The following is a 13,814-nucleotide window of genomic DNA, read 5'->3' on the forward strand; positions in this document are numbered from 1 at the left end:
GGAGGAAAAGAGACAAGAGGAATGAAGCAGGATTTAGTTCTAGACCTGAATCACTCCTTCTTAAACTGGGTGATTTTTAATCTCAACAGGCCTCAGTTTTCTCATCTGTAAATTTGGCATAATGCTATCTCGTGCTCCTATTAGTATCAGGAATAATCCATGTAAGCATTCAGGTTATATAGAGTGGAATTGCCAATATTTCTTGGGTACCTACAATGTCCTCAACCCTATTCTAGGTGCTTTCCGTGGATTTATTCAAAACAACATCATGAAGTTGCCACAATTATTATCCCTCTTTTGAGAATGAGGAAGTTGAGACACAGAAGAGTTTTTAAAAACTTATCTAAGGTCACACAGCTAATGAACTGGGGTCTTAACCAAAGCAATCTGGTTAAGAGTCCATGGCTCTTCACTACAAATCCACACTCTTAACCACTCTGCTTTATTACCTTCATACATATTTTGAACCTAATGTGTGATCACGTCTATCAACACCATTATTCTATGTCATTGTTAGTAAAAATGAGAAAAAGAAATTGCTACCAAAATAGGTATTGTGTTTAGTAGACAAAATTCTTCAGACCTCAAGATTTGTGTTGGTTAAAATGATTGGTAATCATTGCTCCATAATGAGGAATTTGACATTTCATGGTCAGTTATTAATTTAGTCACTAGAAAGACTTTGATATAAAGTGACCCTCCCATCATTCACTCTTTTTTCCAATCATTCATTCATTCACCAACTGCCTGCCAGGCACTCTACAATATGCTGCTAATTTAACAGATTCAAATATAGTATTATTCTGGAACCACAGTATACTTATAATACACGAATTTATGCTCATTAAATACAAAGTATATTTTTAGATTCCTAAGTGTATGCTCTGAAATCACAAATCCTTTTCTTGATCCACTTTCCTCTTTTGTAATTTATTTATGTACAACTGCATACAAAAAAAATGCATTTCTCACGAATATAAAAGGTCACATGCTTCTCCTGAGAAAATTTAATCCAAATTGAAAAAGTGTAAAGCAAATAAAGGAGAGGAAAAATGACCCCCAAGTAATCCTTACACACTATGGATCTTAGTACAAAAAATATATAAGGCACATAATAATCCTTCTCCCGTGTCCTGATATACAGTCCTTACAAAACCAATTTGTAAAAAGTTTAAAAATAAAAAGCTTTTTCTAACTGCAACCAATTAGAATGCAATTAGCTACAGTGAATGGTCTATTCCTGACAGTCCAACTGCAGGTTATTCAGTTTATGGATTAACCATACTCCTTGTTCTACCATTTTCTCGTTTTATGCTTCCCTGCTTCTCTTCTTTAGCTTTGTACCTGTTCATTAACATGTGAAGATAAGAGGCTCAAAGAACAGAGTTTTGAGGTAGAACTCAATGAGGCACTTGGATCCCTCATTAGTAGTTCTCATGGGGCTTTAATCACAGAAGAGAGACAGTACAATGAGCTACATTAGCTCTCATATATCAAAGTAAAATATCCTCCTTTTCAATAGTTGGGTTGACTGTATATGACATCTTTACCTGGAAACATTCTTAGGGATCATGAATTCCTACCTCCAAACTTTACAGGTGATGAAACTAGAGCCGAGACAAGGTAGGTGACCTGCCCCAGGCCACCCAGTTAGATAACATCACAGTCAGGATGAGAAACTAGGATTTGCCAATGCCTCAACCTCTTCTTTTTGATCCTTTCTTCTAATTTTCATCCAGACTCATGTTTTCCCAGTACACTGTATTTCTTCAGCATTACATACTAGTAAGGAATTGAGCAAATTTAACGAAAACAATTCCATTAATAATTACAAAAAAATTAGTTTATTTGAAAACAGTTTTGATTCTACCTTTCCCATTGGTGGGGTAAATCGGTGTTTATCAATCTGTTATATATCAAGTCCTTCCAAATCACTTTAACAAAGAATATGGATTGAACAGACTGTACACCAAAAGTTCACTTTTTCCAAGAGCATTTAGTATAGAGGTAAACAACTTGAATGTTTTTGAAATGAGATATGAAATAGAAGAAGGAAGATAGGAAAGAAAAAAGGGAAACAGGGAGGGAGGGAGCAAGGAGATGCTAATGTCGTTACTTCAAGGACATAATAGTTTAATAGTATCATTGAAAATTATTTTTATTATAGACTCTTAGTGATTGTCAGAAAATCTTACAATATATACCCATGACCTCTCTGTTTATATCAATAATCTAAAATATATTTCTGAATAGACTGCAAGAGCAAATACCCTAAATTGATATACTCATAAACTATTATTTATATGAATCATCAGCCCCAGAACAAGATTACTTTCCCAAAGCTTGCCCATTGATTTATTTCTGCTCTAAGAGGTATAGCATAAATAATTCAATATTTAAAAATTGTCTGGGGACATTGGTTGAAGATGGCAGAGTAGAAGGACATGCGCTCACTCCCTCTTGCGAGAGCACCTGAATCACAACTAACTGCTGAACAGTCATCAATAGGAAGACACTGGAACTCATCAAAAATGATATCCCACATCCAAAGACAAAGAAGCCACAATGAAATGGTAGAAGGGGCACAATCACAATAAAATCAAATTCCATAACCACTGGGTGAGTGACTCACAAACTGGAGAACAATTATACCACAGAAGTCCACCCACTGGAATGAAGGTTCGGAGCCCCAAGTCAGGCTTCCTAACCTGGGGGTCCGGCAAAGGGAGGAGGAATTCCCAAAGAATCAGACTTTGAAGGCTAGCAGGATTTGATTGCAGGGCTTTGACAGGACTGAGGAAAACAGAGACTCCACTCTTGGAGGGCACACACAAAGTAGTGTGTACATCAGGATCCAGGGGGAAGGAGCAATGACCCCATAGGAGACTGAACTAGACCTACCTGCTAGTGTTGGAGGGCCTCCTACAGAGGCGGGGGGCGGGGAAGTACTCCTTGGCATGAGCCCTCCTGGAGTCTGCCATTAACCCCACCAAAGAGCCTGTAGTTTCCATTACTGTGTTGCCTCAGGCCAAACAACCAACAGGGAGGGAACTCAGCCCCACCCATCAGCAGACAAGCAGATTAAAGTTTTACTGAGCTCTGCCCACCAGAGCAGCACCCAGCTCTACCCACCACCAGTCCCTCCCATCAGGAAGCTTGCACGAGCCTCTTAGATAGCCTCATCCACCATAGGGCAGACAGCAGGAGCAAGGAGAACTACAGTCCTGCAACCTGTGGAACAAAAACCACATTCACAGAAAGATAGACAAGATGAAAAGGTAGAGGGCTATGTACCAGATGAAGGAACAAGATAAAACCCCAGAAAAACAATTAAATGAAGTGTAGGTAAGTAACCTTCCACAAAAAGAATTCAGAATAATGATAGTGAAGATGATCCAGGACCTCAGAAAAAGAAAGAATGGAGGCAAAGATCAAGAAGATGCAAGAAATGTTTAACAAAGACCTAGAAGAATTAAAGAACAAACAAACAGAGATGAGCAATACAATAACTGAAATGAAAAATACACTAGAAGGAATCAATAATTCAGCAGAATAACTGAGGCAGAAGAATGGATAAGTGACTTGGAAGACAGAATGGTGGAATTCACTGTTACGGAACTAAAGAAAGAAAAAAGAAGGAAAAGAAATGAAGACAGCTTAAGAGACCTCTGGGACAACATTAAACACACCAGCATTCGCATGATAGGGGTCCCAGAAGGAGAAGAGAGAAAGGAACAGAGAAACTATTTGTAGACATTACAGTTGAAAACTTCTCTAACATGGGAAAGGAAATAGCCACTCAATTCCAGGAAGCACAGAGAGTCCCAGGCAGGATAAACCCAAGGAGAAACACACCAAGACACCTAGTAATCAAACTGACAAAAATCAAAGACAAAGAAAAATTATTAAAAGCAACAAAGGAAAAATGACAAATAATATACAAGGGAACTCCCATAAGGTTAACAGCTCATTTCTCAGCAGAAACTCTACACGCCAGAAGGGAGTGGCACAATATATTTAGAGTGATGAAAGGAAAGAAACTACAACCAACATTACTCTACCCAGCAAGGATATCATTCAGATTCAATGGAGAAATCAAAACCTTTACAGACAAACATAAGCTAAAAGAATTCAGCACCACCAAACCAGTTCCAAATGCTAAAGGAACTTCTCTAACTGGGAAACACAAGAGAAGAAAAGGACCAACAAAAACAAACCCAAAACAATTAAGAAAATGGTAATAGGAATATACATATCGATAATTACCTTAAATGTAAATGGATTGAATGCTCCAACCAAAAGACACAGGCTTGCTGAGTGGATACAAAACCAAGACCCATATATATGCTGTCTAGTAGAGACCCACTTCAGACCTAGGGACACATACAGACTGAAAGTGAGGGGATGGAAAAAGATATTCCATGCAAATGAAAATCAAAACAAAGCTGGAGTAGCAATACTCATATCAGATAAAATAGGCTTTAAAGTAAAGAATGTTACAAGAGACAAGGAAAGACACTAAATAATGATCAAGGGATCAATCCAAGAAGAAGATATAGCAATTATAAATATATATGCACCCAACATAGGAGCACCTCAATATATAAGGCAAATGCTAACAGATATAAAAGAGGAAAACAACAGTAACACAATAATAGTGGGGGGCTTTAACACCTCACTTACACCAATGGACAGATCATCCAGACAGAAAATTAATAAGGAAACACAAGCTTTAAATGACACAACAGACCAGATAGATTTAACTGATATTTATACGACATTCCATCCGAACACAGCAGATTACATTTTCTTCTCAAGTGCACACAGAACATTCTCCAGGATAGATCACATCTTGGGTCACAAATCAAGCCTCAGTAAATTTAAGAAAATTGAAATCACATCAAGCATCTTTTCTGACCACAATGCTATGAGATTAGAAACAAATTGCAAGGAAAAAATGTAAAAACCACAAACACATGGAGGCTAAACAATACGTTATTAAATAACCAAGAGATCACTGAAGAAATCAAAGAGGAAATTTAAAAATACCTAGAGACAAATGACAATCAAAACATGATGATCCAAAACCTATGGGATGCAGCAAAAGCAGTTCTAAGAGGGAAGTTTATAGCACTAAATCCTACCTCAAGAAACAAGAAATATCTCAAATAAACAATCTAACTCTACACCTAAAGGAACTAGAGAAAGAAGAACAAACAAAACCCAAAGTTAGTAGAAGGAAAGAAATCATAAAGATCAGAGCAGAAATAAAAGAAACGGAAACAAAGAAAACAATAGCAAAGATCAATAAAACTAAAAGCTGATTCGTTGAGAAGATAAAAAAAATTGATAAACCTTCAGCCAGACTCATCAAGAAAAAGAGGGAGAGGACTCAAATCAATAAAATTAGAAATGAAAAAGGAGAAGTTACAACAGATGCCACAGAAATACAAAGCATAATAAGAGACTACTAAAAGCAACTCTATGCCAATAAAATGGACAACCTGGAAGAAATGGACAAATTCTTAGAAAGGTATAACCTTCCAAGACCGAACCAGGAAGAAATAGAAAATATGAACAGACCAGTCACAAGTAATGAAATTGAAACTGTGATTAAAAATCTTCCAATAAAGAAAAGTCCAGGACCAGATGGCTTCACAGGTGAATTCTATCAAACATTTAGACAAGAGCTAACACCCATCCTCCTCAAACTCTTCCAAGAAAGTGCAGACGAAGGAACACTCCCAAACTCATTCCACAAGGCCACCATCACCGTGATACAAGAACCAGACAAAGATACTACAAAAAAAGTAAATTACAGACCAATATCACTGATGAATATAGATGCAAAAATCCTCAACAAAATACTAGCAAACAGAATCCAACAACACATTAAAAGGATCATACACCATGATCAAGTGGGATTTATCCGAGGGATGCAAGGATTCTTCAATATATGCAAATCAATCAATGTGATACACCATATTAACAAATTGAAGAATAAAAACCATATGATCATCTCAATAGATGCAGCAAAACCTTTTGACAAAATTCAACACCCATTTATGATAAAAACTCTCCAGAAAGTCGGCATAGAGGGAACCTACCTCAACATAATAAAGGCCATATACGACAAACCCACAGCAAACATCATTCTCAATGGTGAAAAACTGAAAGCATTTCCACTAAGTTCAGGAACAAGACAAGGATGTCCACTCTTGCCACTATTATTCAACACAGTTTTGGAAGTCTTAGCCATGGCAATCAGAGAAGAAAAAGAAATAAAAGGAATACAAATTGGAAAAGAAGAAATAAAACTGTCACTGTTTGCAGATGACATGATAGTATACATAAATAATCCTGAAGATGCCACCAGAAAACTACTAGAGCTAATCAATGTATTCAGCAAAGTTTCAGGATACAAAATTAATGCACAGAAATCTCTTGCATTCCTATACACTAACAATGAAAGATTATAAAGATAAATTAAGGAAACCATCCCATTCACCATTGCAACAAAAAGAATAAAATACCTAGGAATAAACCTACCTAAGGAGGTAAAATACCTGTACTCAGAAAAATATAAGACACTGATGAAAGAAAACAAAGATAACACAGACAGATGGAAAGATATACCATATTCTTGGACTGGAAGAATCAATATTGTGAAAATGACTATACTACCCAAAGCAATCTACAGATTCAGTGCAATCCCTATCAAATTGCCAATGGCATTTTTAAAATTTGTGTGGAGACACAAAAGACCTGGAATAGCCAAAGCAATCTTGAGGGGGAAAAAAAAATGGAGCTGGAGGAATCAGACTCCCTGACTTCAGACTATACTACAAATTACAGTAATCAAGGCAATATGGTACTGGCACAAAAACAGAAATATAGATCAATGGAACAGGATAGAAAGCTGAGAGATAAACCCACGCACCTACGGTCAACTAATCTGTGACAAAGGAGGCAAGGATATACAATGGGGAAAAGACTGTCTCTTCAATAACTGGTGCTGGGAAAACTGGACAGCTACATGTAAAAGAATGAAATCAGAACACTCCTTAACACCATACACAAAAATAAACTCAAAATGGATTAAAGACCTAAATGTAAGACTGGACACTATAAAACCCGTAGAGAAAAACATAGGAAAAACACTCTTTGACATAATCACAGCAAGATCTTTTTTGAACCACCTCCTAGAGAAATGGAAATAAAAACAAAAATAAACAAATGGGACCTAATGAAACTTAAAGGCTTTTGCACAGCAAAGGAAACCATAAACAAGACGAAAAGACAACCCTCAGAATGGGAGAAAATATTTGCAAACGAAGCAACTGACAAAGGATTAATCTCCAAAATACACAAGCAGCTCATGCAGCTCAATATCAAAAAAAACAAACAACCCAGTCCAAAAATGGGCAGAAGACCTAAATAGACATTTCTCCAAAGACGACATACAGATGGGCAAGAAGCACATGAAAAGCTGCTCAACATCACTAATCATTAAAGAAATGCAAATTCAAACTACAGTGATGTATCACCTCACACTGGTTAGTATAGGCATCATTAGAAAATCTACAAACAACAAATGCTGGAGAGGGTGTGGAGAAAAGGGAACCCTCTTGCACTGTTGATGGGAATGTAAATTGATACAGCCACTATGGAGAACAGTATGCAAGTTCCTTACAAAATTAAAAATAGAACTACCATATGACCCAGCAATCCCACTACTAGGCATATACCCAGAGAAAACCAAAATTGAAAAAGACACATGCACCCCAATGTTCACTGCAGCACTATTTACAATAGCCAGGTCATGGAAGCAACCTAAATGCCCATCAACAGATGAATGGATAAAGAAGATGTGGTACATATATACAATGGAATATTACTCAGCCATAAAAAGGAATGAAATTGGGTCATTTGTAGAGATGTGGATGGACCTCGAGACTGTCATACTAAGTTCACTTAGTGAACTAAGTCAGAAAGAGAAAAACAAATATCGTATATTAACGCATATATATGGAATCTAAAGAAATGGTACAGATGAACCAGTTTGCAAAGCAGAAATAGACACAGATGTAGAGAACAAACGTATGGACACCAAGCGAGGAAAGGGGTGGGGGTGGGGGTGGGATGAATTGGGAGATTGGGATTGACATGTATACACTAATATGTATAAAATAGATAACTAATGAGAAACTGCTGTATAAAAAAATAAAATAAAATAATTTTTTAATTGCAAAATTCAAGGAAGATAAATGGTTATGATGATTTAATGCAATTAGTGTTTAGAACTATACAATCAAATATATACTACATTCATGTATTATCTAGGGCTTTGATGGTAATACTTTTCTAAACATTTTGCTTCTCTCATCCTCAATCTGCCTTTATTTGTTCATTTTAAGACTGGATTATTCAATTCATTTAGATCTATAATTTCTCTAAATGTTTACTTTTAAAATCTCTAAACTTTTCTTCAGTTGTCAATTTAATTAACAAACATTTCTTCAAACATCATGCCAGTAAAAATTAAAGCAACTCTTTTTATATATCTTAAAAATATGAATAAAAATTGGAACAAAAGATATGCTTCATTTCTTATGGATAATGGTAAGTTAATTGTATTTTCTAAAATTAAACTTTAATATCTGATGAGAAGCCAAAGGACATTTCATGCACTTTTAAAAAATATTTTTCGTATAAATATGTTTATAGAGTTGCTTTTAAAGATGCACCATTCTGTTTGTTAAGCAAATTCGTTTTTCTTTATTTATTAAGCTATCTGAAAACATGCATATAAGCTACCTAGTCATTTTTAATAAAAAGAAAAATAAGTGGAGAAATGATTATAATAACACTATAAGAGTTATGATTTTTTAAAATAGAATTAAATGTCTTCATACTTGAATTTAGTCTCTGTAGACAAAATTTCCGAGAGTAGTATTTACATAGTTTATTGAGTTATATTGCTGGGAGCATTCATATTACTTTTTTTTTTTTATTCAACTGTGGCATGCATAAGAAAGGCCACAACAACAAAAAAGTTAATATAAGTACTTACCAATCCCCAACTACTCTGCTGAGAGCTTTTTACTTGTATATTTTCACAATTCTATGAGGTAGCTGTTTTTATTATCGTCATGTTTCAGAAGAAGAAACAGGTTTACAAGTTAAACAACTTGCCCCACAGCTCATATTTAATAAGTGGCTGAGCTGAAATTTGAAGCAAGTTCTGGCTCTGAGCTCCTTCCACTGATAACAGACACTTTGTCACTTGGCAACACAATACGTAAGTTTACTTCCAGAGTAACTTTATAAAATCTATCTAAAGGTCAAAATTCTTCAGTCTTGTGTACCCATGCAAGAAAACAGAAAAGGTCATTCTCTGGATAACTGAAGAAAAAGCTTCTTTCAACCTAAATTGACTAGGCTAGTTGATAAGAATTTCCATATTATTAACTCGGCTGTCCTCTTTGCAACATAATCTTTGAAATGAACTGGATTGGGGAATAGGATTTTCGGTGCATGATGCTATGAAAAATGGATTGAATTGATCGATTCAATGAAGTAATTTTTAAATTAATTAAATTGAATATTTGGAGTTAAGTGGTCAAAAATAAAATTGTAATCAGTATTTTTCTGATTCTCATCAATAGCCTTCAACCCCACACCCATTCTAATTCTGGGTATCTTTCACAATTTTCATCTTTACCAATCATCAAAAATCTCTCCCTCTCTCTCAAAACCTCCATCCTTCTTTTGCATTTCTCTGTGTTAATTTGTAATCACTTTTTGTAAGTTAGGGGAAACAGCCAATTCTCTATAAAATGCTTTACACTTTAGATAACCAACTGTTCTGCACTAAAATAATTAAAAATAAGAGGTGTAAGAGCGAGGAGAAAGGAGGTCACACATTATGGGGACACAGACCAGATAACATCAACTTGGCATATAAAGACCAACAAAGAACTTCCAGGCGAATGTCTACCATAGAGTTTTCACTCTTTCATTGCCGTAGCAGGATTCCCAACCTTCAGTAAAATTTTCTACACACAAACACGTTGTAAAAGAAAAGGGTTTTGATGTAAATTTTGTAAAATGCCGAGTCCCATTTTGGGTCAACAAGAACCCCCAGACCATGAGACATAATGGTGGAGGGACCCTGGATGAAACCACTCGTGGCGAGAAGAGCCAGAGAAGAGATGAGACGGGAAACCCAAAGGAATTCTACAGAATCTGAGAAACAGTCTTGCCCTTTCTGTTTTCTCTGGAAAAAAAAAAGAGTAAATAAATTTCTTCTAGATGTTAAGGGACAAGATATCCCCAAGAGCACTTTGTGGCTACCATTTCTTTCAGGAATAATTTATCCTAAAATAAATGAATTACTGAGTCTTTAGAAAAAGACAAAATAGAACACTAGAGCTTTATGTTTTGAAAAGCAAAGATTGTCAAATAATAACAAAAAGAGTTGTTCTAAATATGTAAGTGTCACTGGCAAAGGCCATTCACAATTCCGGGTAAATAAAAATAGAGTCTGGGTAATAAAATAAAGTCTAACCTTTTTTTGTTTTGTCCTTTGTGCTCAGAGTAGCGTCACTTGCTCATAGGGGGCCGCTGGCAGAGGCCTGAAACCGGCCCTTCCGGCCAGAGTTTCTGAAGCGAAATAGCTGCGCCCGACACCTCAGCACAGCAGGCAGTGCGCAGAAGCTCCGAGAACAACGCCTCGATTCAAGATGGTGCCGACAGGGCATGCGTGGAGACGCTGCTCCTGGCGCTGCGATCTGGAGCATGAGCAGTGGGGCTGCGCCCTCGGGAGTAACTCCGCCCCCTCCGGCTGACGGCGGACAACCCGGTAACGCAGCCGCTTTTTGGTGAGAGCGTGGGCTCTGTAGCGAGCTGACACCTCTCCATTCTCTTCTGATCAGAGAATAAAGCTTTCCTTTGCTTCTGAACCAAACTCAGTCACGTTCTGGTGGCTCAGAGGACACACAAGCAGAAGGACCTTTGTTGGGGACCAGCTCTGGAGGATGGATAACATGTGCTTTGTGTCAGATTGAACCCTTAATAAGACAAACAAAATAATCTTTAGAAAACCGTTTCAGGCTATTTCTTCCTGCTAACTGTTTGGACAAACATTTTTCTCTTTTTTATTTAATACATTTCAAAGTGAAGATTGTTCAGAGGACCCGGTTTATTATTTTGAGTTTTTCATGTAGATCAGGAAACTTCATGCTTGATGAGGAATATTCATCTCTTTGCTTTCTCTCCACAGCCATTTACTGACTATCTAACTATCACAAACACACATACCTGTTAATTTTTCATCAGAAACTACTCCAGGGCACAAAGTGTAGCTGAGACCCGGGAGCTGTTAGATTCCCTCTACACAAAGCTGGTTGCTGTACAAATGACCAGAGTGAACTGCGGGCCAAGGGTATGTGAAGTGGGGCACAGGTAGGGTCAAATACAGCCCAGCCCTGTGTCACTCAGGTCCACTCAGGTTTCCCATTAAAACTAGTCTGGCTAGTTTGTGTTGATGCTGTCTTGTGGGCGTTACCATAAGACACAAAGACCTACACATTTTGTACCCATTCCCACTTATCCATCAATATGCCTTTCTCCCAGATGTCCTCATCTACAATTTTCCAGTTTTTGCCCTTTCAGATCCCTGACCAATTAGCCAAGCTATTCACCACTGCCCAAGAGTCCATAAACATCCCACAGTTCCATAAAATGTGGATAATCCAGGGCACTGACTACAGTTTTGTTCACTGGGAGGATTTCCCTCCATTACTATGGCTAGCACCAAGGTAGTGAGCCAGGAGGCTCTCTCAGCTCAGTCACCTGCATTCCTTGTCACTGTGTTCCTTCCACGTTAACCAGCAACAGCACATGAAGTCCTTCCCAGGCATGGAATTTCACCAGCTTCTTCTTCTGCACATCTCTCCCATTTTCAGGCAGAGAAAATTCTCTCCTTTTAAGGGCTCATGTGATTAGAATAAGTCTACCTGTGTGGTCCAGGATAATCCTCCTATTTTAAGGTCTGTAACCTTAATTCCATCTGTATAATCACCTTTTGCCACATAACACAGTCACAGTTTCTAGGGATTAGGGAATAGATACCTCGGGCAGGGAGGCCTACACTACCTACCACAGGGACTACTCTAGTGGCTTTGGATAAGAAGCAGGGTGGGATACTCGGGTGTACTGTAGAGATGGTAAGCAGAGCCACATAGGCTGGAAGCTTGGGAGTCCCCTGTGATGGCCCCTGTTTTCCCAGTGGTGTGGGAAGAAAGAGCTAAGGTTGGAGATGCCGGAGGTTTGAAAAGAAAGAATATGTGAAATAAGAGTGGGGAAATGTGTCACTTACAGGCAAAATGAAGGATTTAGCTGATGTTCGTGGCCAAGAATTTAAAGAGCGACTAGTAGGCCCAGTGGCTGTTGAGCCTGAGAGCAGTAGAATTGAAAAGAGAGGACAAAATAACAAGAGAGATCATAGGTTTGATGACTTAATGAAAATGTAGGGAAAGGGAAAGGAAGAAATCCTATTTAGGGCGTAGGTAGCATTTGATAAAAGTAAGACACGTTTCAGAGAAATAAGGAAGTTGGAAGCTCAGGAGAACTAATTTGGTGGAGGCAAAGGGAGTTAATAAATTCAATATTTGACAGTTTGTGTTTGGTGGAGCAGTGGGGCACTTGTCAGCCAAGAAGAGACGTAGACTGGAAGACTGAGAGAGTGATGGGGCCCAGACATACAAAGTGGGAAATCTTTGAGGACCTAAAAGTTGTAGCTGTGAGAACAGCTACATTTTCTAATCATCTAATCATAGGATTGCTATGATGTTAATAGATAATGTTCTATAGATAATAGATAATTTTAATAGATAATGCCCTATCCATAGCACCTTGCAGACAGTAAGTATTCAGTAAATATTAACTCTATGTTATCTTTATTATTATTGTAAAATGGTAGTGCTAGAATGTAAAACCAGTTCTTTCTGACTCCAAATGCTGTTTCTCACCTAAATGCTACATTTAGGCTAAGGATAAACAAGCTATAGAACCCATTTCACAAGGATTATCCCTCTTCTGTTTGTCTTTTATTTTATTTTTAACAAAACCTTTGTTTGAAGGGCAATAGACATTCAAGATATTACTGGTAATACCAAAGGGACAAATTAAAATTCTGTAAACTCAATCAATACTCTATTATTTATGGATATATAGATATATACATAAAGATGTATGTAATGACATATGTTAATAAGTTGAAATAATCAAATATCATTTCTAACCCCAATGTATTTTGTGCTTTCGTTATAGCCTTTGGCATGAAAATATTAGCAATGTCTCTATTTGACATGTTCAAGAGTCTCAGATCTCCGTTGCAAAAGCCATTTCAATTTTTTCTCAGGAACCACATGAGGTACATTAGCAGGCAATGCACCGACTGGAGGATACATCAAATCGTGCTTTCTGTGGTCTTCTTGAGAAGTGTCATGAATAGCCAAACATTTTTTATTTTGCATGTCTCTGGCTAGGTACTAACCACTGAGCCATTATTCATAAAAGGCATGAAATTGCAAATTTGTGATGCCCAAGCCAGTTGTAACATCACAATTCAAACCACCCTGAGCTTGACCAGCTTTGGCTCCTTCCCCACGGGGTGCGCCAGCTCACTCCTATCAAGACAGCCAGCACCCTTCTCCATGGTCTGCTGCCATTCCACTCACTGGCCCTTCTCTGCTTCTGAGGAGATGCCCACCCGTCCAGGACTTCATAAACAACCCCGTCAGCTTCCA

At 37.5% G+C, this 13,814-nt stretch overlaps 1 long non-coding RNA gene across 1 annotated transcript in view; it reads right to left on the reverse strand.

Annotated features, from left to right (window-relative positions):
* The window catches only part of LOC138413934 (uncharacterized), a 112,090-nt gene that overhangs the window by 18,490 nt on the left and 79,786 nt on the right, over positions 1-13,814 (reverse strand). The gene's annotated exons all lie outside the window — the stretch shown is intronic.

Source organism: Delphinus delphis, chromosome 21 (assembly GCF_949987515.2).
Source record: "Delphinus delphis chromosome 21, mDelDel1.2, whole genome shotgun sequence".
NCBI lineage: Eukaryota > Metazoa > Chordata > Mammalia > Artiodactyla > Delphinidae > Delphinus > Delphinus delphis.